We start from the raw sequence: 20,800 nt of genomic DNA on the forward strand, positions 1-20,800 counted from the left end.
CCCAAGAATACTGGAGTAGGTAGCCTATCCTTTCTCCAGGAGATCTTCCCGACCCAGGAATTGAACTGGGGTCTCCTGCTTTGCAGGTGGATTCTTTACCATCTGAGCTTAATACTCTTCTTTTCTCCTCAGCTATCTTCCTTCCCCTCTCTTCCCACCCTTTCAGGCAGCAAGTATGGAGGTGACCTCCTGCAGCCCCTCCAGCCACAGTCAGGGCCTGGTCGTGCCAGGATCCCCAGGGCACGTTTCCCCACCTACCCCAGCCATGGGACCCTCTCCAGGATCTTGTGGAGGGCCTACCAGCTTGCCCCAGCCAGGGATCAGGCCCCACAGACACAGAGGCACTCCCAGGAAGGACAGCAGAGCGACAGCCCAGGACCTTTATGAATGGAGGGTGAGAGGGTTACAGGGGCAAGGAGGGGAGAGCAGAGCAGACCACTTCCCACTCTGGTCTCCACATGGGTGCATCAGTGGTGATGCCCCCCAGATGGGTGATGCTCCCCATGGGTGACACCCCAGATGGGTGATGCCCTCAGATGGGTGATGGCCCCTAGATGGGTGATGCCCTCAGATGGGTAATGCCCTCCAGATGGGTGATGGCCCCTAGATGGGTGATGCCTCCAGGTGGGCAATGCTTCCAGATGGGTGATGCCCTCCAGATGGGTGATGGCCCCTAGATGGGTGATGCTTCCAGATGGTGATGCCCTCCAGATGGGTGATGTTCCCAGATGGGTGAAGCACCATCTGGCCTGGGCAGGTGGGGAATGTGGACTTGCTTCGTGAGCCGTGGGGACACCTGTCAGGCCTCAAGGTCTTTACTCCTCGGCTGTTAGAACAAGTTCACACCTACAGAGGATGAGACAGGCAGTGTGCCTTGCCATGGGCAATGTATCCCCCAGAACCTCCTCTCCACATGCTCACAGCACTGTGTCCACACAGTGAAGGTAGCCAGCGGGCGACCCCATGTTGCACCCCATGGCACCAAACAAGTGGCAGTTCTCTGGGCAGGCTGTTGGTGTAATGTCCAGAACACACAGCCAACTGTTTCAGGCCTGGCTCTCACTCTTGGTGCCCAGGACCTTCGTGGGGGCTAGTCCTCCCTGGATGGTCTGCGCAGCGCCAGAGCCCCCACCTGACTCTCTCTTGTCCACCTTCTACCTCCACCTGCCTCTGTGCAGGCCCAGGGTCCAGGCCACGTGCAGTGAAGTCTCTGGTCTGAAGCAACCATATGGATGGAATCCAGAGGGCCTTCCTCTGTCCCATAGTGGGGTGAGAGTCCCCACGGCCATGGTCAGCTGATGGGTCGGATGGCACTGCCCTTGAGAGCAAAGTCCACTTTGCTGAATGCTGGTTCTGTGGTCTGAAATGGTGCTTTCTGGGAAAAACTACATTTATAATTGCAAACACTATTTTTCAAGGCAGAAAGGGCTTTTCCCTATGTCTCCTGGTTCAAGGCTTCCTCTGACTCGGGGTAGGTAGGCAGAGATTACCCCCATTGTCCAGGTGCGGAAAGTGAGGAGAGGTGTCTCAGCCATACAGTGGATGAGAGACCCACGGACACAGACCCAGGCCGCTGCCCACTGCTGAGCCCTCACCGCTGAATGTACACCGTCTGGCCCCACCCAGGGCCACTTGGACCCACACCAGGGTAAGCCGTCCTTCACAGTCTCCAAAAATTCAGATTCCTCCTGCTAGAACTTTCTAGACCAGAAGGGCCCAGAGGATGGGTTGATGGGGGCTCTAGAGTGACATGAAGAGTGTCCTAGGAGCCTGGCTTCCTGAGTGATGATGGCGGGTGTTTCCAGAATGTCCTGCTCCTTCCTGGGCGTGGGTGATGGAAAGCTGCCTTCATTTATAAACACCAAAGGCTCAAACCCTCTTAGCATCTGTTGAACAAAACCCTTTTGATTTCTTTTTAATGCCTCAACTATCGAGTGAATTCCCTCCCAACTTAGAACATGATTCATCAAGGGAAACGTTTTCTGTAGCTACACATGTGGTTTCCATGGCAGTGCCACTGAGCAGAGGTTGGAACTGGGGGCACCAGACTGGCCGGGCTCCTGTCCCCGCCCCCAGCTTGGAGCAGCCTCTCCCTCCAGGCTCCTGGGGCTCAGAGGTGTGGACCGATTGCGGCCAGGCTGCCTGCCCAGGAGGAAGCGCTGGTAGATGGGGCATTTGAGTCACACTGCCCTGCAGGCGGGACCCCTTGAGGAGAGACTCATGTCCTAACTGACAAGGGGCTTGTGATAGCCCACTGATGCCCATGCGGGCTGGCCACTCTGGATGACAGGAGGCCCCCAGGGCCTCAGCCTGCAGAGTGGGTGGGGCACACCCGCAAGGGAGTGTGAATTAGAGCCATTTCATTGCCAGGAAGACATCCTACAGACACATTTGTAAAACCAACAGAAAAACGATGGGTTTTAATTGAAAAAATGTGGCAACATCCCCAGAAAAATCAACAATAGGGATTGTTCAGAAAATTATGGGGCCCCTCACTGAGGTCCACCAGCTGCAGAGAACAGAACTGGACACGCAGGCCTGGTGTGAGAGGCGCAAGAGGAGGGTGGGCAGTTGGGGGGGGTGTGAGGGCACAGGGGTAGGGGCAGCAGCCCCTTTGTGCAGACCCAGCAGGGCTCCCCACTTGTCAGGGGAGGCTCTGGACACCCAGCCTCTGGCCAACAGGGCCCTGGGCAGGAGGGGCTCAGCCTCATCTTGCCTGTGTTCACGGCCCTCTGTACTGCCCTGTTCATCGTGAGTATGGGGCTGTGTGCTTCCCTGTGAAACCGTGCCGAGGGGCTGTCACCAGGCTGCCCCACCCCTCCCACCCCAGCTGCCCCGAGAAAACCCATGAGTCTGACTGGCCAGCGTCCCAGAGACATGCGTTGGCCTGGCCTGATTTACTCTGTCATGTTGCTCAAGAGCCAAGAGTCGGGTCCTCTGGTCGGTTGGAATCAGATAGAGGCTGTGGTTGTGTCTGAAAAAACAGTGAAAAGGCAAGGAAAGAGAGAGAGGGGAAGGGGAGAGGGAGGTCAGGGGAGGGAGGGGGAGGAGAGGGAAGGACCCTCCAGACTGTCTGCGATGGACTCTGTGTGGGGGCTGCCCCCGCGTCCTGGGGGGTGGGGCTGGGACCACTGCCCATCTGATAGACCTGTGGCTGAGGGTCACCCCCCCAGGTGGCACTGTGGCACGGCTGTGACAGTGGGGGAGTGGGGCTGGCATGGGGGACCACGGGGGACCCTGTCCAAGGCTGGTCGAGCACCCATAGCCGTCTGTTTCACAAAGTTCCCAGGGGCTTCGGCTGGGGTGCTTCTTGTCTTTGGGGAGGATGCCCCCCACCCTGCCCTGAGTGGGTTGGGAGGGTAGACATAGGACCTGGAGGACAGGCTGAGACATAGGACCCGGCTGTAGGTCTGGAAGGGTTAATCTTCCCCCAGCTACCTCATGCTGGCCTCTGGTTCTGTGGAAAAAGCAAAACATCTGGCAATAAAATGTCTCTAATGGGCTCTGAGGCTGCGGGAGAAGCTTGGCCGCCTGCCTTGGAGACAGCCAAGGTTTAGACAGAACTTGGGGGCCCGTGGGAGGCCCAGCCAGGACCCAGGGGGAGGGGGCTTCCCAGGCAGCGACGGACCCGGCCGCCCACCACCGTCTCCCATGGGCCCAGAGCCCACCCGCTAGGGCCCCGGCTGCCAGAGCATTCCTGCAGACAAAGGTCACTCCTGCCCTGCTGGTATTTGGGCCAGGGGTCCCAAGGCAAAGGCCCTGTGGGGTGGCCAGCCCTGTCCTGGCCTCTTGGAGGTGCAACCAGGCTCCAGAAGGGCGAGGCCCCCATATCCATGGTCCAGTACACAAAAGAGGATCCCAAGGAAGGAGGGAGCCCCCTCCATTGGCCAGGCGCAGAATGACCTCAGCCCTGGGTCACCGTGGACCCTGGCCAGCAAGCCCCTCTCCTTGCTTCTTGCCCTGATAGTCCCAGGACCAGAGCATCTGCAGAGGGCCACTGAGCCCTTTCGACCCTCAGCCTGACCGAACCACAGCTCTAGGAAGCTGCTGGTGTCCAGCCAGTTTACCCCAAGGTCCAAAACCCCAGGAGCCAGGACAGTCAGAATGGAGAGGTCCAGCCCTGTCCCTTGCTGTGTGACCCCAGGCCAGCCACATCAGCTCCAAAAATTGCCCAGAGAAATCCCGCCTCGCTCAGGGTGGGAGCTGGGGGGTGGTGGTGGTAATGACAGCAGGGTGGGGGTGGGGCATGGCGCCGGCCTGGAGTCTGGCTGGCGAGCTCCCCACGAGGCTGGAGAACGTGGACACTGGTCCAGTGGTCTAGTGGGCCGCCCTCCTGAGCCTGAGTCCACGTTTCATCTCCATTTTTCCCACATTTGCTTCATCTCTGGGACGAGCGGTGCTGAGCGGGTGTTGGGGGACAGATGTGTGCTTGGGATGAATAGCTGGGGTTCTCTGGAATACGTGAGGCCTGGTTGGCCTCTGCTCATCCTCAGCCGTCCAGCCAAACCCCAGAGACAGTGTACAGAACAGAACACTGATTTTCCAGGGAAAGGGGCCTCCAGGGGCCATGGTTTTAAATTATTCCAAAGAAGCACCATTAAAGCCTCTACTTCCCACTATGTGTCAGTGGGCCCAGGTGTGGGGCAGATGGGGAGCCCTAGTCTGCCCTGTGCTGGGCTACAGGTGTGTGCAGGGTCTGGGTTCCCCTCCAGGGAGAGGCCGAGGGAGATGAGGCCCTCTGAGCCCCCAGCCGTGAGGCTGACACCCCCAGGCCTCAGCACCGGGACCGAGGGTCTCTGTGGGCCATGGGCTGGCGCCAGTGTTCCCCACACATGCGGAAGCAGGCGCTCACATCTGACACTGGCTGGAGTTGGGGGGGTCTCTGTCTGTGGGCCCTTCTGCTCCCCCCAGGCCCTCTCCCTGGGGGTGGTAGGAGGGCAGGGGCCAGAACTCCCTCCCTCCCACCAAACCCGCTGGACACTCGGGACGACGGGGGATGCTTGGAGAAATCATACATGGTCACTCGGGACCGGCGAGTGTGCTGGGCCTGGGGCGCCCTCTGCTGCCCACCGGGAACTCATGCAGACGCCCCCCCCTCCCAGCCTCGTCCAGGGCCTGAGCCCCGAGGCAGAGGCCCTGGTTGTGGGGGGGTGGGGCGCAGGTGGAACATCTGCATCGAGGTGTGGGGGCCCAGGGGACGACCACAGGCAGAAATGTCAGGGCAGGCGTGGGTCTTTTCTCACATGTTCTGGGCAGCTCTTGTTCAGTTTACGCTGATGGGTCTATTGTTTCACTTTATTCTGCTCCGTCTTAGGTTGTTTTACTCTTGCAAGCGGGGTCATCTCCCCCCCACACTGAGTTCATAACCTGACACTTTAGAATTATTTTCTGCGGTCGTTTATCCTGTGTCCTGGGGGGTTTCACAGGCGCAGTCCGGTCGGGTGCGGTGCCCTCTTTTCCAGGTGTCGTGTCTCTACAGCTTTTCCCAGCCATCCCGTTGGCCCCCTGCACACGCCAAGTAGTGTCCATGGAGGGCCTGGCAGCGCCCTGCTCGGACCCCGTCATGGGCCAGCACACCATCCCCAGCACTGGAGGCTCACGTCTGCACCTGCTTGGGAGGACACCCTGACCACTGAAGTAGCCTTTATGGACACCTGGGAGGCGAGGTCCACCCCGTGGGACAGCCACAGCTCCCACGGATGGATGGGCCCAAGAGCCACAATGGCAAATGCTGTTGCCTCCAAGAGACACTCACCCCCAGGGCTCTGTAGGGTCAGGTCAGTCAGTCTTGCCTGCATGTTCCTGATAATCAAGGGTAAACAAGTATCATAATTAGCATCAGAAACTTAACATTGACCAGATAACACCGCCTAATCTCCAGAGCATGTTCAAGTGATTTTAATCATCATGGTAGCATGCTTTACAGCAAAGAGGAAAATTTTATATTTACACACACACACCTACTGCCTGGGTCAGCCCGGGATGACGTCTTAGGTCTGGCTGTCAGACCTCTTCAACCTCTTCTTTGCCTTTCCTGAGTTGACTTTTTTGAGGAATCAGGACACTTAGTTTGTAAAATGCATCTCACTTTGGGTTTGCCTGATGTTCCCTCCTGGTCAGCTTCAAGCTGTGTGTTCCTGGCAGGAATTCTGAGCCCTTCTTAGGACATGGGGTCAGGAGCCTCCTGAGGTCCACGTGTCCTGCTGGGAACATGATGGCTGATCAGCTCCCAGGCGAAGGGACATCAACCAAGACTTCCACTGAGAGGTTACCATCTTCTGGGCATGTTCTTGGAGAACATGCTTTTCTTATTTCTAAGAAATTAAATTTCTTATTTCTCATTAAACCTTCACCTACAAGTGTTTAACATCCTTTGATGATTCTTGACGAAAACAACTCTGACTCTGACTTCTGTAATGGTGGTTTTTGTAATTTCCTTGTTCCACCTCCAGTTGTTTGCTTTCTGCTCTAAGGGAGAGTTTCCTCCTGCACCCCTTGACTTTTCCTGCATTTATTGCTGTGGATACCCACGGATTCTCCTCTTGTTCTGTAGCTTGTGGCCTGTGACTGCTGAGACTTTATTTGCTCACGCTGGCCTCCTGACTGCCGACATGACTCGGTGAAACCAGCCCTGTATCTGTGCTTCTCTGAGCACCAGGCTCCAGCTCACCCTCTCTGTGCTCTGCCCTGGACAAGCCACGTCCCCAGGGAGCCGGATTCCTTCTGAAACCTGCAGAGATGGTTCTAGAACCAAGGTCTGGAGGGATGTGCATCGTGCTCATCTAGATGCCTGTGCCCGACCAGGGCCAGCGGCCGTGTCCCTGGGGCGCCAGCAGTGCTGCCCAGGGACTTGGCCCGACAGCTGCGGCTCCTTTCCCGGGGGTCTGGTTTGAGTCCTTCAGGGCCTTTGGCTGTAAATTCGGCTCCATTTTCTCCTGTGTGATTACATTACCTAGGATTGCTATAATGAAGTACACACACTGGGCAGTCTAAAGCCGTAGAAGTTCATTTTCTCACAGCCTAGAGGTGAGTGTCCTCTGGAGCTCTGGGGGAAGATCCTCCAGCCTCACTGGCTCCTGGTCTCCCAGTCCACGTGCAATATCCTGGAGGGTCTCCCAGTTAGTGTACAGCTCCTCGGAGGGTCTCCCAGTCAGCACTGAGAGAGTCAATTCCTAGGCAGGTTGATAAGAAATCCGGGGCCCCTGAGAAGGAGAAAGGGGTCTGGGGCTCTCAAGGAGGAGAGAGGGGTCTGGAATTCTCAAGGAGGAGGAAAGGACAAACTTTTTTTTCTACATTCCTTAGTAAGGATTGTATAACAATAATGTATCCTGCTTAAGGACACGTTTCTCCTTCCTGAAAACCTCTTGACTAATCCTGTTATCTTAAAATGTTTATTGTGGGAGTAGGTCTAGTAAGATCTTTATAACCTTGAGACATTCTTTTGATTTATTGTAACAATCAATTAAAAAGTATATAATTCCCTTGCTAAGACTAGGGATGGGGCACTCTCTGTCCCCCTTCTGATGTCTATGTCAGAAGCTTTCTCACTTTAATAAAACTTTGCTACACAAAAGCTCTTGAGTGATCAAGCCTGGCCCCTGGTCTCGAAGCTAAATCTTCTTCTTCAGAGATCACGAAGCGGACACCGTTCACCATAAGCTATCAGTATGCAGTGCCCTGGAGGGTCTCCCAGTCAGCGTGCCGATCCTAGTGGCAGATGTGCCCTGATGGGGCTTCCCTTGGGCAGCCCAGTGGGGCTGCCGTGACTTCCGCCAAGGCCTGCTGCCTCTACCATGAGTGTCTTCGCTTGCTGTGCATGGGGGCTGTCCAAATCCTAGTGTTGCCTGTGAAATACAAATACTTATGTGAGGAGACCCCAGAAGAATGTTTAAGCAGTGACCTTTATAACACCAGTGACCTTTATAACAGTAAAAAGCAAACAGAACTGCAAATAACCCCAATTCCACTTGCAGTGAGCAGACACATGTGACCAGAATGCTGTTTGACCCTAAAAATATTTGGGTCACAGAGTCAGTGGCCACACAAAAAGCCACATGAAAAAAACGCTTGTAATAGAAAATGCACTTAGCACGATGAAACTTATCAGCATTAAAAACTGTGCAAAATGAAACACTGTGCAAGGAGGAGGTAAAATATATAGGGCAGGCGATAAAACAGTCAAAGTCCAGGTGTGGCTTCCAGTGGGTAGAGAAGGGGGCCTGGGAGGAGGACCCCCACCTTCAGAGGACATGTAGGAAGCAAATATGTTTATTGACTTTTATATTAACCCATATATTTATTATTTTTAAGTTTCATTTCCCCCTGTGGATCTGAGGTTTCATCTGCTGTTGTTTCCAACATAGCATCAGTTTTACCCCCTCCTTGTGACAAAGGTCAGGGGTGTTATAGGCCCCATGATACAATTTTATAGATACAATTTTCTACAATTGTTTAAGTCAGGAAAAAAAAGAAATATGTAATTGTTCTGCCTCTATAGTTAGTAAATACTAACTTTACTGGTGCTCTTGGTTCATGAGTTTGTGTGGACTTGAATTGCTGTCTGAAGTCCTGTGCTTCTAGCTCAAAGAAATTCCTGTAATATGTCTTATTCAGGAGGCCCACTAACAACAAACCTTCTCAGTTTTTGTTTACTTGCAAGTTTCTTTATCTTCATTTCTGAAGGATAGTTGTGCTAGATATAAGAGCCTCAGTTGACAGCTTTTTGCTTTGAGTACTTGAACATGTCATCTGCCTATCTTTGACTCTGATGAGAGGTCAGCTGTTACTATGCTTGGGGTTCTCTGTGTGTGACAGGTCATTTTTCTGCTACTGCTCAAATCTTTCTGTCTTTGAACTCACCTCAACCCAGTCCAGCCATGACCATGGCACTTGGACAATCTTCTATTTCCTAGAATCTACTTATGTCATCATCTTATGACATTCCAGCCCTGTCTGGGTACATGGCCTGCAGATGGCTATGGCCTGCAGGCAGCGCTAGGGACAGAACATTTGCTCTAAGGTCAGGTTCCTGCCCCTTAGATGTAGCCTCCCCTTCTCTCAAGTTAGTTTTACAATTAAAGCATTTTCTTTTTTTAAAAAATTGAGAGGGCTTCCCTGGTGGCTCAGAGGTAAAGAATCTGCCTGCCAGCACAGGCATGGGTTTGATCCCTGATCCAGGAAGATCCCATAGGCCTCAGAGCAACTGAGCCCATGAGCCACAACTACCGAGCCTGTGCTCTAGAGCCCACGAACTGTAACTACTGAAGCCCAATGCCCTGGAGCTCATGCTGCACAGCAAGAGAAGCCGCTGCATTAAGAAACCTGCACGCCACAACTAGAGAGTAGCCCCCACTCTCCACAACCAGAGAAAAGCCACTGCACAGCCAAAAATAAGTAAATAAATAAAATTATTTTTAAAACTGAGGTCCAAAATATTGGACTTCAATATTTTGACTGTGATGTGTCTGGGTGTGCATCTCTCTGTGTTTATCCTATTAGAGATTGTGAAGTTTCCAGGATACATAGATTGTTGTTTTTCATTAAATTTGAGAAGCTTTCAGCCATTATTCTGGTGAATTTTTTTTCCCCCACTGTATTTCTTTCTGGCATCTCATTACACACACGTAGGTGTATGAACTATGCCCCACAAGTCCTGGAGGCTCTGGTCATTCTTCTCTCCCCTTTTTTTCTTTAAATCATGAAGTTAAATCATCTCTTTTGATCTACCTTCAAGTTCACTGATTTTTTTTTTCTTCTGTCAGCTCAGATCTACTATTGAGTCCCTCTAGTCAATTTTTCAGTTCTGTTATTACACTTTCCAGTTCCAGATTTTCCATTTGGTTTTTTTTTTTTTTTTCAATCATTGACTTACTTCCCCAGCTGCCAGGACTCTCCCTGTGGAGTAAGACCTGTGGAGGTGGGAGTTAGGGTGGGAGTGTTGGGTGCCCCTTTTGGCTGCCACCCTCCACATGGTAGGTTCTTCCATGGTGCATGACGGGGACACAGGACCAGCTGCCTTTTACCAGCTGCCATGCTGCCTCATCCACCCAGAGCCTTGGGAGACAGGCTTGGCTTCTCCATGCCCCACGCCTGTGTGGCTGTGCCCCGACCATGAGAACCATGGCCTCTGCTGTCTCCCTGAGTCTCTACGGGTTTTGTGGAATGAATGTTTCTTCCAGTGGCTCCTTTGCAGATTCTGGCCGATGCTCTGACTGCCTCCTTGGGGGAGAGGTTCTGCTGAGCTCCTCATATTTGACTATTAAAGTGAGCATATGCTTCAGTTCAGTTCAGTAGCTCAGTTGTGTCTGACTCTTTGTGACCCTGTGGACTGAAGCACGCCAGGCTTCCCTGTCCATCACCAACTCCTGGAGCTTACTCAAACTCATGTCCATCAAGTCAGTGATGTAATCCAACCATCTCATCCTCTGCTGTCCCCTTCTCCTCCTGCCTTCAATCTTTCCCAGCATCAGGGTCTTTTCCAATAAGTCAGTTCTTCTCATCAGGTGCCCAAAGTATTGGACTGTAAGCATCAGCTTCAGCATCAGTCCTTCTAATGAATATTCAGGACTGATTTCATTTAGAATTGAATAGTTTTATGTCCTTGCAGTCCAAGGGACTCTCAAGAGGCTTCTCCAACATCACAGTTCAAAAGCATCAATTCTTTGGCATTCAACTTTCTTTATGCTCCAACTCTCATCCATACATGACTTACTGGAAAAACCACAGCTTTGACTAGATGGATCTTTGTCAACAAAGTAATGTCTCTGCTTTTTAATATTCTGTCTAGGTTGGTCAGAGATCTTCTTCCAAGGAGCAAGCAACCTCATGGACTATACAGTCCATGGAATTTTCCAGGCCAGAATACTGGAGTGGGAAGTCTTTCCCTTTTCCAGGGAATCTTCCCAACCCAGGGATCAAACCCAGGTCTCCCACATTGCAGGTGGATTCTTTACCAGCTGAACCAGAAGGGAAGCCCAAGTGGGTAGCCTATCCCTTCTCCAGCAGATCTTCCTGACCCAGGAATTGAATTGAGGTCTCCTGCATTGCAGGCAGATTCTTTACCAACTGAGCTATCAGGGAATCCTGAGCATATGCTTAGACAATAGGAAACAAACAATAAATTTCACTTATGTGAGAACATGTGATGCAGAACAGCCAGCTCTGGACCCACCATCCCCACTGTGGAACTTGGGATCCCACACCTGACATCTGTTCCCACTCCAGGCCCGTTGACTGCAAGACTAGGAAACTCTCCTTGTAATTCCTTCCCCACCAAGTCCTGTTTTCCTTGGGGGTCTTTGTGTCAGAAGGTGGGCCTCTCAATACCCTCCTCCTCCCTGGTGGACCTGAGGCCAGGCTGACTGTCTCTACAGCTTGAGGTGTGATTGGTGCTGGGACATGAGGTGCATGCAGGAAGCACCCCCTTTCTGGGCTCCACCATGCACCAGGGCAGGTCTCTCGGGCTGGAGTGTCTGTCTTTCTAACTATGTGTGCAGCCCCCTTCCCCATCCCTTGTCACCCAGGAGAACAAGGGGTCTCCAGGTCCTCAGTTAACTGGCTGCCTGGCTTAGAACTTGTCAAACTAGCCCTCAGCCCCTGTGGGAGAGAAAGCTGCTGGAAGCTGGCTCTGAGACCTGTCTAGCAGCTGAGGCTGGTGGGTGTCCCAACCATCCAAGGAGAGGCCCTGGAACAGCCTGGCTGCCCCCTCTAATTTGTCTTCAGTCTGCTTCTCACTGGGTTATTTGTAAAGCTATGTTTTCTCCACATGCTCTTCAGCCCTTGTTTAAATGAAGATCAGAAGCACACCCAGGAGATGGGGCTGGGGAGCCGCCCTTCCTGGGGTCAGCACCCACGCTCCTCTGTGAGTTGCACAGCTGAAAGGGGGTGAGGGTGGGAGGTTGCCAGATTTTCAGACAAAGTCAGGCCTGGTTTTATATGCTGGCTGGATCTTGCTTTAAATAAATAGATCTTATTTAGGGCATAAATAGAAACTAACAGAGCAGAGAAGGCTTGTGGAAAAGGAATACAAATAATCCAGAGATTAAACAACTTGTAAAATTCTTTGTTCATGGTCTCCCTGAGTTAACCAGAAACACAAGGGGAGTCATATATCCAGTCAGGAGCTGAACAGCACCTCCCTGGACACTGGTGACCTAACTGGAAGTCAGAAGCAGGCTGGATGTTGGAGGGGCCTTGCATGCACTGGCCCTGCCTCATGCCATGAGCAGACTCCTCTGGGCGGAGCCCACCCTGGGCTGACCCCGAGCAGAGAATGTTCCACCCACATGGGGAGCAAGCTTGTCCTCCTCAGGGGGAGAGCAGAAACCATGTCCACCTACCTAGCTGCCCTCCCACAAGTGGGCTGGGGGCGGTCCTTGCCCTGCTTGTTCACCGGGACAGTGGGGTCCCTGTCTTCTGGCAGCAGAGTTCACAAGTCTCGGTGATGGGATATGGCTTGACCCTATGTGGGGCCACCGGCTCAGCCCAAGCTCAGGGTGGGAGCAGCAGATGCCATCAGGCTGGTGCCCACCCACCTGCTATCAGAGCCCACCTGGGCCTGGTGCTCCTGCCAGAGAGGCTGGGTGGCCCCCTCAGTAAAGTGGGTAGGTGGGCTCTTGTTTCTGGGCTTGTCTGGCCTCAGTACATGGTTCATCTGTGTCTGAAAGGGGGTCAACTTGCTCTGAGCCAGGATGGGTGGACATAGGGTCTGCTCTGAGGGCTCAGCCAGCTGGTTCCCACACAAGGCCTGTGGCTGACCGTGCAGAGGCCCCCAGCGTCCATCCCCTTGTGCAGCAGGAGGATCCCTGCCTGTGATAAAGACCAGACCCCAAGGTCACAGGGAAGCAGGAAGTAGCTGGAGGTGGGCTGACAGCCGTGGCTGATCCTGGAGGCGGCGAGACCAGAGCGTTGGCCCAACTCAGCAGAATCCCATCTGAGAATCCCATCTCAGGCCCCCGCTGCCCCAGATTTTCCCTCAGAACCCACAAGCTGGGGCTCCTCCTTAGCAGCTGGGGGTTCGGCAGGCCTGGGCACCCAGCCCGCCCAGATGGGGGTGGGGCCAAGTCCCAGTGCCTCTGCCCACCGGGGCCAGCCTCCCAGCCACGGCACCAGCCCCACCCACCACTGCTGTTTGGGAACTGGCCTTGTTGGCTGCTCTGCCTCCTCTGTCCCCTCCATCCCTGGAGTCCTGGCCAAACTGCCCAACCGGTCATTTCCAGAGTTGAACTTGGGCTGGATCCCGGTGCTTCTCCAGAGGCCCTGCTGGGTGGGGGACTGGTTGAGACTCATAGGCTCCTCCAGGGACAAAGCCCCTTCATGGCAACCCCCAAGGGACACTGAGGCCCGTGGGGGGACTCCATGTGGACGTGGGTCTGGCCTCACCTCATGTCAGGTGAGTTCCTGGGAGGCCCACACACCTTCAGCCCTGGTCTCGAGGAGGGTGTGGAACCCTTAGAACAGATGTGGCCCTAGGCGGTACCAATGTCGGTTTTCACATAAAAGTCCAGTCTCCAGGAAGAGACTGCGTGGCCTCTGCCCAGGGTGCACGTGTGCTCTGCGCATTGAAAACGTGTTCTGCTCAGTAAACACATGTGTCCTGACACCCGGGCCCCACCTGCTGCCACACCTGAGCTGAGCCTCCTCAGGCCAGGATAGCTGAGTGGGCCTCACATTGCAGCATGGGCTCCCCCTGCCTTCGACTTTGTCCCCAGGGGAAAAACAACCAAGTCATCTGTAATAGTAACAAAAAGAGAGTTTTATTTGGGCCAAATTGAGAATGACAGCCTGGACGACAGCCTCTCAGATAACTCTGAGGAACGGCTCCAAGGAGCACGGGTTTCAGCAGTTTTACATCTTTCAGAACAAAGAGCATTAATAGGTCAGGGTTACATTCCTTCAAGCTTTCAAAAACAAAGACTAGCAAGTACCTAGCAAGTCAGTTTACATCTTGGAAGAAAAACTATGACAAACCTAGACAGCATATTAAAAAGCAGGAACATCTCTTTATCACCAAAGGTCCATACAGTCAAAATTATGGTTTCTCCGGTAATCATGTATGGATGTGAGACTTGGACCATAAAGAAGGCTGAAGAATTGATGCTTTTGAACTGTGGTGTTGGAGAAGACTCTTGAGAGTCCCTTGGAGTGCAAGGAGATCAAACCAGTCAATCCTAAAGGAAATCAACCTTGAATATTCATTGGAAGGACTGATGTTGAAACTGAAGCTCCAATAGTTGGGCCACCTGATGCAAAGAGCCAACTTATTGGGAAAGACCCTGATGCTGGAAAAGATTGAAGGCCGGAGAAGGGGGTGATAGAGGATGAGATGGTTGGATGGCATCACCGACACAATAGACATGAGTTTGAGCAAACTCTGGGAGAGAGTGAAAGACAGGGAAGCCTGGCATACAGCAGATACAGCATGAGGTTGCAAAGAGTTGGACATGACCTAGCAACTGAACAACAACAACAAGCGAGTCAGCACAGCCTTGGGACCTGGGAGGGAGTCTTATCATCAAAGGACCAGCACTGGCATCCCAGCAAAGGAGGCATTTAATCTTTATTTTTAACACGAACACTCTTTACTTCTAGACCATGCACCCTTTTCCATTAATAATTAAAGTAGATGTACAGTATAAATTTGACAGGCCACAAACAGGCTGTTTCACTGGCATAAAATTCAAGTGAACTCCTGTATGAGCCAGAAGATCTTCCCTACTCCTCAGTGTGAACTTTCCTTGCACGAGTGGCCTCAGGCCAAAGTTGAAGGCCCAGGGCTTGGGAACCATCACCCAAATCCCCCCAAAGGCCTGTCCTCAGGGTGTCCATTGGTCTGCAGCAGGGGGTTGTGGGAACAGACAGACATAGGCCTCAGACTGTTGGGGGCCAGGTGGGAATAGGTGAGGCCAGATGGGATCAAATGAGGCCATGTGGGGACAGTTGGGGCCAAGTGGGGACAGGTGAGGCCAGGTGAGGTCAGGTGAGACCCAGTGGGGCCAGCAGGCTAGCTCTCAGACATGAAGGCAGGAGGTTCTCCTTCCCAGGCAGGGAACTAAGCCGACTTTCTTCCCAGGTGGCTGCTTCTCTCTCTCAGGCACCCCCAGGAGTGAATATAATTCTCATGGGCTGGGGGGCGCGTCTCCAGAACTGCTTTCAGGCACCGGCCCATGATGGGGATTGAGAGCGTGCTAACCTGGATGCTCAGATGTGCCAGGTTGGGTGGGGCTGAGGCCCTGGGTTGAGGTCTGGGTTTCCGGTGCCCCAGCTGTCCCTGTGGATCCGTCTCAGGCTGTGGGCCCCGTCCCTGCTGACTTTGCTCATCCTGTTCACCGCTCGATAGAGGACATTCCTCAGGGTGTACGGGGGGACATACAGCTGCAGGTACCGGCGGAGGTTGGAACTGACAGGACGACAGATGCAAGAGGAAGCGCAGGTGACGGTAGCCGGGTCCTGTCAGGGAGACTGGGGGCCGCCCACAGGTCGGGGAGCCTCCCACTGGTCGGGGCACCTCTCACAGGTCGGGGAGCCTCCCACAGGTCGGGGAACCGCCCACAGGTCAGGGAGCCTCCCACTGGTCCGGGAGCAGCCCACCTGGTCAGGGAGCAGCCCACCTGGTCAAGGAGAGAGCCCCTGGGGGGGATGCAGATCCGGAGCAGGCTGAAATGCAGAAAACAAAAGCAGCAGGTGCAGAGGAGGCACAGAAGTAACAGAAGACTCAGGTCCCTCCTCTCGGCTGGGGCAAGTGCAGGTGAAAACCAGCAAAGTCCAAGCCATGACCCGACGGGTCCCTCTGGTGACATTACCAAGGGCAACAGGACACTGTGCTCTTACCTGAGTGGGTCCACCAGGCCTTTGTGACTAACGGCTTCATCTGAGAATTTCTCGCCCTGACACAAAGGGGACATTTTCCCCTTCAGGTGTTTAAGGAGATAAAGAAAACCTCAGTATATTGAGAGATCACATTCTCTAGTTGAAGTGCAAAAAAAATTTTAGGCATTAATAATGGAAATAGGAAAAAAATACTACCAGGAAAACCCCTCCAAACTCTCCAATAGCCACTGGTTCTAAAATGAAAGAAAACCTCAAAGATAGGCTATTTAGAAAACAATATATAAGTAAAAACACTAGAACCTATGGGATATGGTTAAAATATAAAATACGGTTAAAAATAAAATATAAATTTAAAAAGCATACTTAAAAATATCTATATTTGAGTGAAAACAAATGGACATACAATTGGTTTTTAATGTGATATGCAAGAAAACAAATTTTAAAACAGAAGAAAACCAGAAGAAAAGAATTACTAAAAGTAAACACGGAGTAATTGAAATAGAAAAGTAATGGAATCATAAACCCACAAGCAGATCTTTGAGGGGAAAAAAAAAACCTATAAAATAGATAAAAACACTAGATAATTCCATCAAGAATAATAGAAAGAGAAACAAACACAGAATTTTAAGAAGAGAACAGGAAATAAGCAGAGCAGCAGAGGAAATGAAAGGATCCTCTCAATCCAAGACAAACAAAGGGTGAAGCAGATAATCCTCCAGGAAACACCAGCTGCCAAACCTGGCCCACAGAGCAGCATCTGAACGGGCCGCGTCCCCGGGAGCCCTCCACTGCCCACCCCTGCCCACTCCGAGCTTCTCCTCCGGGGGGCCACAGTCCTGAGTCTTATGCCTGTGGGGGCACCAGCATCCCCGCAAGGTCGGCCATGTCAGCACAGGGACCTGGACACGGACCTCGGTGAGTCTGCAAGGGACGCTGGTTGGGCCTTCATGGCCATGGAGGGGAGCTGGGAGGACAGGACACGAGAGCCAGTTTCCACCTGAGTCTTAGTCTTGCTCTGAAGGTTGGAGGGCAGACAGTCTTTCATTCTATGTCTTTTGTGCTACCTGAACATTTGAAACCCGAAGTACCTGTGTTACTTTATCAAGAAAAGATGGTGTAACGTAAACTGACAAGTGCTCATCGATGGATGATGGATGGATAGAGCATGATCCACACAACGGAGTCCTGCTCGGCCTCAGGAAGGAGGGACGCCGACAGGTGCTGCCACCTGGGTGAACCTCGAGGACGCTGTGCTCAGTGACATAAGCCAAATGCAAAAGGACAAACACTGGACAATTCCCTTACCTGAGGTCCCTGGAGGAGTCAGATCCATAGCGACAGAAGGTGGGGCCTGGGGCCAAGGGCTGGGGAGGGGCCAGGGAGTCAGTGTTTCGCGGGCAGAGCTTCAGTTCAGGAGATGAGAAGGCTCTGGAGGTGGTCCACAGCTGGGTGAATGTGCTTCACGCAGCTGAGCTGTGCTCTTAAAAATGGCCAGGATGGCAAGTTTTATGCTATATATGAAAGTGAAAGTGTTAGTTACTCGGTCGTATCCAACTCTTTGTGACTCCATGGATTGTAGCCTGCAGCCTGCCAGGCTCCTCTGTCCATGGGATCCTCCAGGCAAGAATACTGGAGTGGATTGCCATTCTTGTCTCCAGGGATCTCCCAACGCAGGGATCAAACCCAGGTTTCCTGCATTACAGGTAGATTCTTTACCATCTGAGTCACCAGGGAAGCCCTACATTTTGCCATAAAAAGGGCACATAAAAACTTTTTATGCAGATGACACCACCCTTATGGCAGAAAGCCAAGAAGAACTAAAGAGCCTCTTGATGAAAGTCAAAGAGGAGAGTGAAAAAGTTGACTTAAAATTCAACATCCAGAAAACTAAGATTATGGCATCCAGTTCCATCACTTCATGGCAAATAGATGGGGAAATGATGGAAACAGAGAGACACTTTATTTTGGGGGCCTCCAAAATCACTGCAGATGGTGACTGCAACCAGGAAATTAAAAGACACTTGCTCCTTGGAAGAAAAGCTATGACCAACCTAGATAGCATATTAGAAAACAGAGACATTACTTTGCCAGCAAAGGTCTGTCTAGTCAAAGCTATGGTTTTTCCAGTAGTTATGTATGGATGTGAAATTTGGATTATAAAGAAAGATGAGCGTCAAAGAATTGATGCTTTTTAACTGTGCTGTTGGAGAAGACTCTTGAAATTCCCCTGAACTGCAAGGAGACCCAACCAGTTCATCCTAAAGGAAATCAGTCCTGAATATTCGTTGGAAAGATTGATGCTGAAGCTGAAACTCCAACACTTTGGGCACCTGATGTGAAGAACTGACTCATGATGCTGGGAAAGATTGAAGACAGGAGGAGAAGGGGACAGCAGAGGATGAGATGGTTGAATTGCATCACTGACTCGATGGACATGAGTTTGAGTAAGCTCTGGGAGTTGGTGATGGACAGGGAAGGCTGGTGTGCTGCAGTCCATGGGGTGGCAAAGAGTCGGACACGACTGAGTGACTGAACTGAACTGAAAAACTTTTTACATGAAAAGTAAACTAGTGCCAGTACAGCCTGGACAGTGACTCTCCCAGGAACCTTGCTGGCTACCCCCTGGTAGCCAGGGCGCTGTGGCCTGGCAACCTCCCCTGGTGTGATTGGATGCCCACAGTGAGGGCCTGCGTGGCCCAGGGGGACAATGATGGTAGTGGTACACAGGTCCTTGCTTGACAATCTGTTCTCTGGGGGACAAGCCTGAAGGGGGCATTTCCCTGATTCTGTGATGTAAACGCCACATGGCAGAATGTCAGACTAATCATGTGCGTTCTCAGGGTGTGGGACTGGGGAGCGTCACTGAGCTGCACTGACTGCCCTGCTGCCCAGCATCCATGTGAGCCTGGTTGCACCACCCACTCCAGAAGTAGCTCCCCAACCAGCTCGCCCCCCTCCCCTGTCCTCTTGAGCTACCATCCCCGCTGCATCAGGGACCAAAACACACAAATACATTTTGAATGTGAATTCTTTTGTCATCTTTGACTTCAATGTCTGCATTTTAACTGTGTGGAACGATCAGGTTGTGAAAGGAAAAGCGAGTGGAGTCAGTGATGCTCCCAGAGTCTCTCAGATGGAGACAGAGGCCTCCGAGGATGGGAATTATGTAGTCCCAGCCTGGATGGACTCTGAGCCCATTACTCAGTAAAGTCACCCAGAACATCTCCAGAACCTGGTGACAGTCTCTCTACTCACTGGGCCCTGGCCTTAAAACGATTCGTGGTCCCTTTCAGTTCAGTTCAGTTGCTCAGTCATGTCCGACCCTTTGCGACCCCATGAATCCCAGCACGCCGGGCCTCCCCGTCCATCACCAACTCCCGGAGTTCACTCATACTCACGTCCATCAAGTCAGTGATGCCATCCAGCCATCTCATCCTCTGTCGCCCCCTTCTCCTCTTGCCCCAGTTCCTCCCAGCATCAGAGTCTTTTACAATGAGTCAACTCTTTGCATGAGGTGGCCAAAGAACTGGAGTTTCAGCTTTAGCATCATTCCTTCCAAAGAATACCCAGGGCTGATTTCCTTTAGAATGCACTGGTTGGATCTCCTTGCAGTCCAAGGGAATCTTAAGAGTCTTTTCCAACACCACAGTTCAAAAGCATCAATTCTTCGGTGTTCAGCTTTCTTCACAGTCCAACTCTCACATCCATAATGACTACTGGAAAAACCATAGCCTTGACTAGATGGATCTTTGTTGGCAAAGTAATATCTCTGCTCTTTAATATGCTGTCTATGTTGGTCATAGCCTTCCTTCCAAGGAGTAAGCGTCTTTTAATTTCATGGCTGCAATCACCATCTGCAGTGATTTTGGAGCCCCCCAAAATAAAGTCTGACACTGTTTCCACTGTTTCCCCATCTATTTCCCATGAAGTGATGGGACCAGATGCCATGATCTTCATTTTCTGAGTGTTGAGCTTTAAGCCAACTTTTTCACTCTCCTCTTTCACTTTCATCAAGAGGCTTTTTGTTCCTCTTCACTTTCTGCCATAAGGGTGGTGTCGTGGTCCCTTTAGGACAAGTGTTTTCCAGCTCCTATCAGCATCAGGCCAGGCAACTTTGAACAAAAAGGCCTCATAGCTTTTTGTCTTTAGCAGTCCCTGACTCTCTTCCCTGAACACCCTTCCCAGGTTACCTGAATCTGAGTCTCCAGGATTGCAATTTTTAAGACCCCAAGTAAACTCCTATCTTTTGTGCTGCCACTTGATTATTTTGGTTGATAAGATCTGGGATATGGAATATTCCACAAGATACTTGTCCTGGAGTCAAAGTTACAGAATTCCACACAAACCACCAAAAAGGATGAATTCTGCATGAACCACTACCCCAGCCTGACACCAGCCCCAGAGCTGCAGCCTTGCTGCGGAGACTCAAACAGAAGAGCAAAAGCTCTGGAAGCTGAGCTGACACTGGATTCACGACACAGCATGGGGATCGGGACTCCATCAGGTCATGGGGCAGAGGGCATCCATCCCCTCTGGACAAGTACAAGCCCCCAGTGGTTGCTGGCTCTACTTGAGAGACTCTTGGAGCATCGCTGATTACTTCTTTCTTCCATCAAAATCGAGATGGATGGAACACTTGAGATGAATGGAATGAAATGAATGGAAAGACAGAAGTTCTTAGCAAAGAAAGAAAAATTATAAAAAGAACCTAATGGAAATTCTAAAATTTGAAAATACAACGTCTGAAAAAGATTTGCAAATCACATATCTGACAAAAGACTTGTATCTGGAATATACAAAGAACTCTTCACACTCAACAATAAGAAAACAAACAGCCCAGTGAAAAATGATCACCAAAGAAGATGTATGGATGACAAGTGAGCCCAGGAAAAGACGCTCATCAATAGTCAATAGGGGTTTGCAAATTAAACCTTAAGCTATGCTAGGAATCTTCTAGAATGCTGCACACAAA

The sequence above is a fragment of the Oryx dammah genome, unplaced genomic scaffold, assembly GCF_014754425.2.
Source record: "Oryx dammah isolate SB20612 unplaced genomic scaffold, SCBI_Odam_1.1 HiC_scaffold_2, whole genome shotgun sequence".
In the NCBI taxonomy this organism is placed as follows: Eukaryota; Metazoa; Chordata; class Mammalia; order Artiodactyla; family Bovidae; genus Oryx; species Oryx dammah.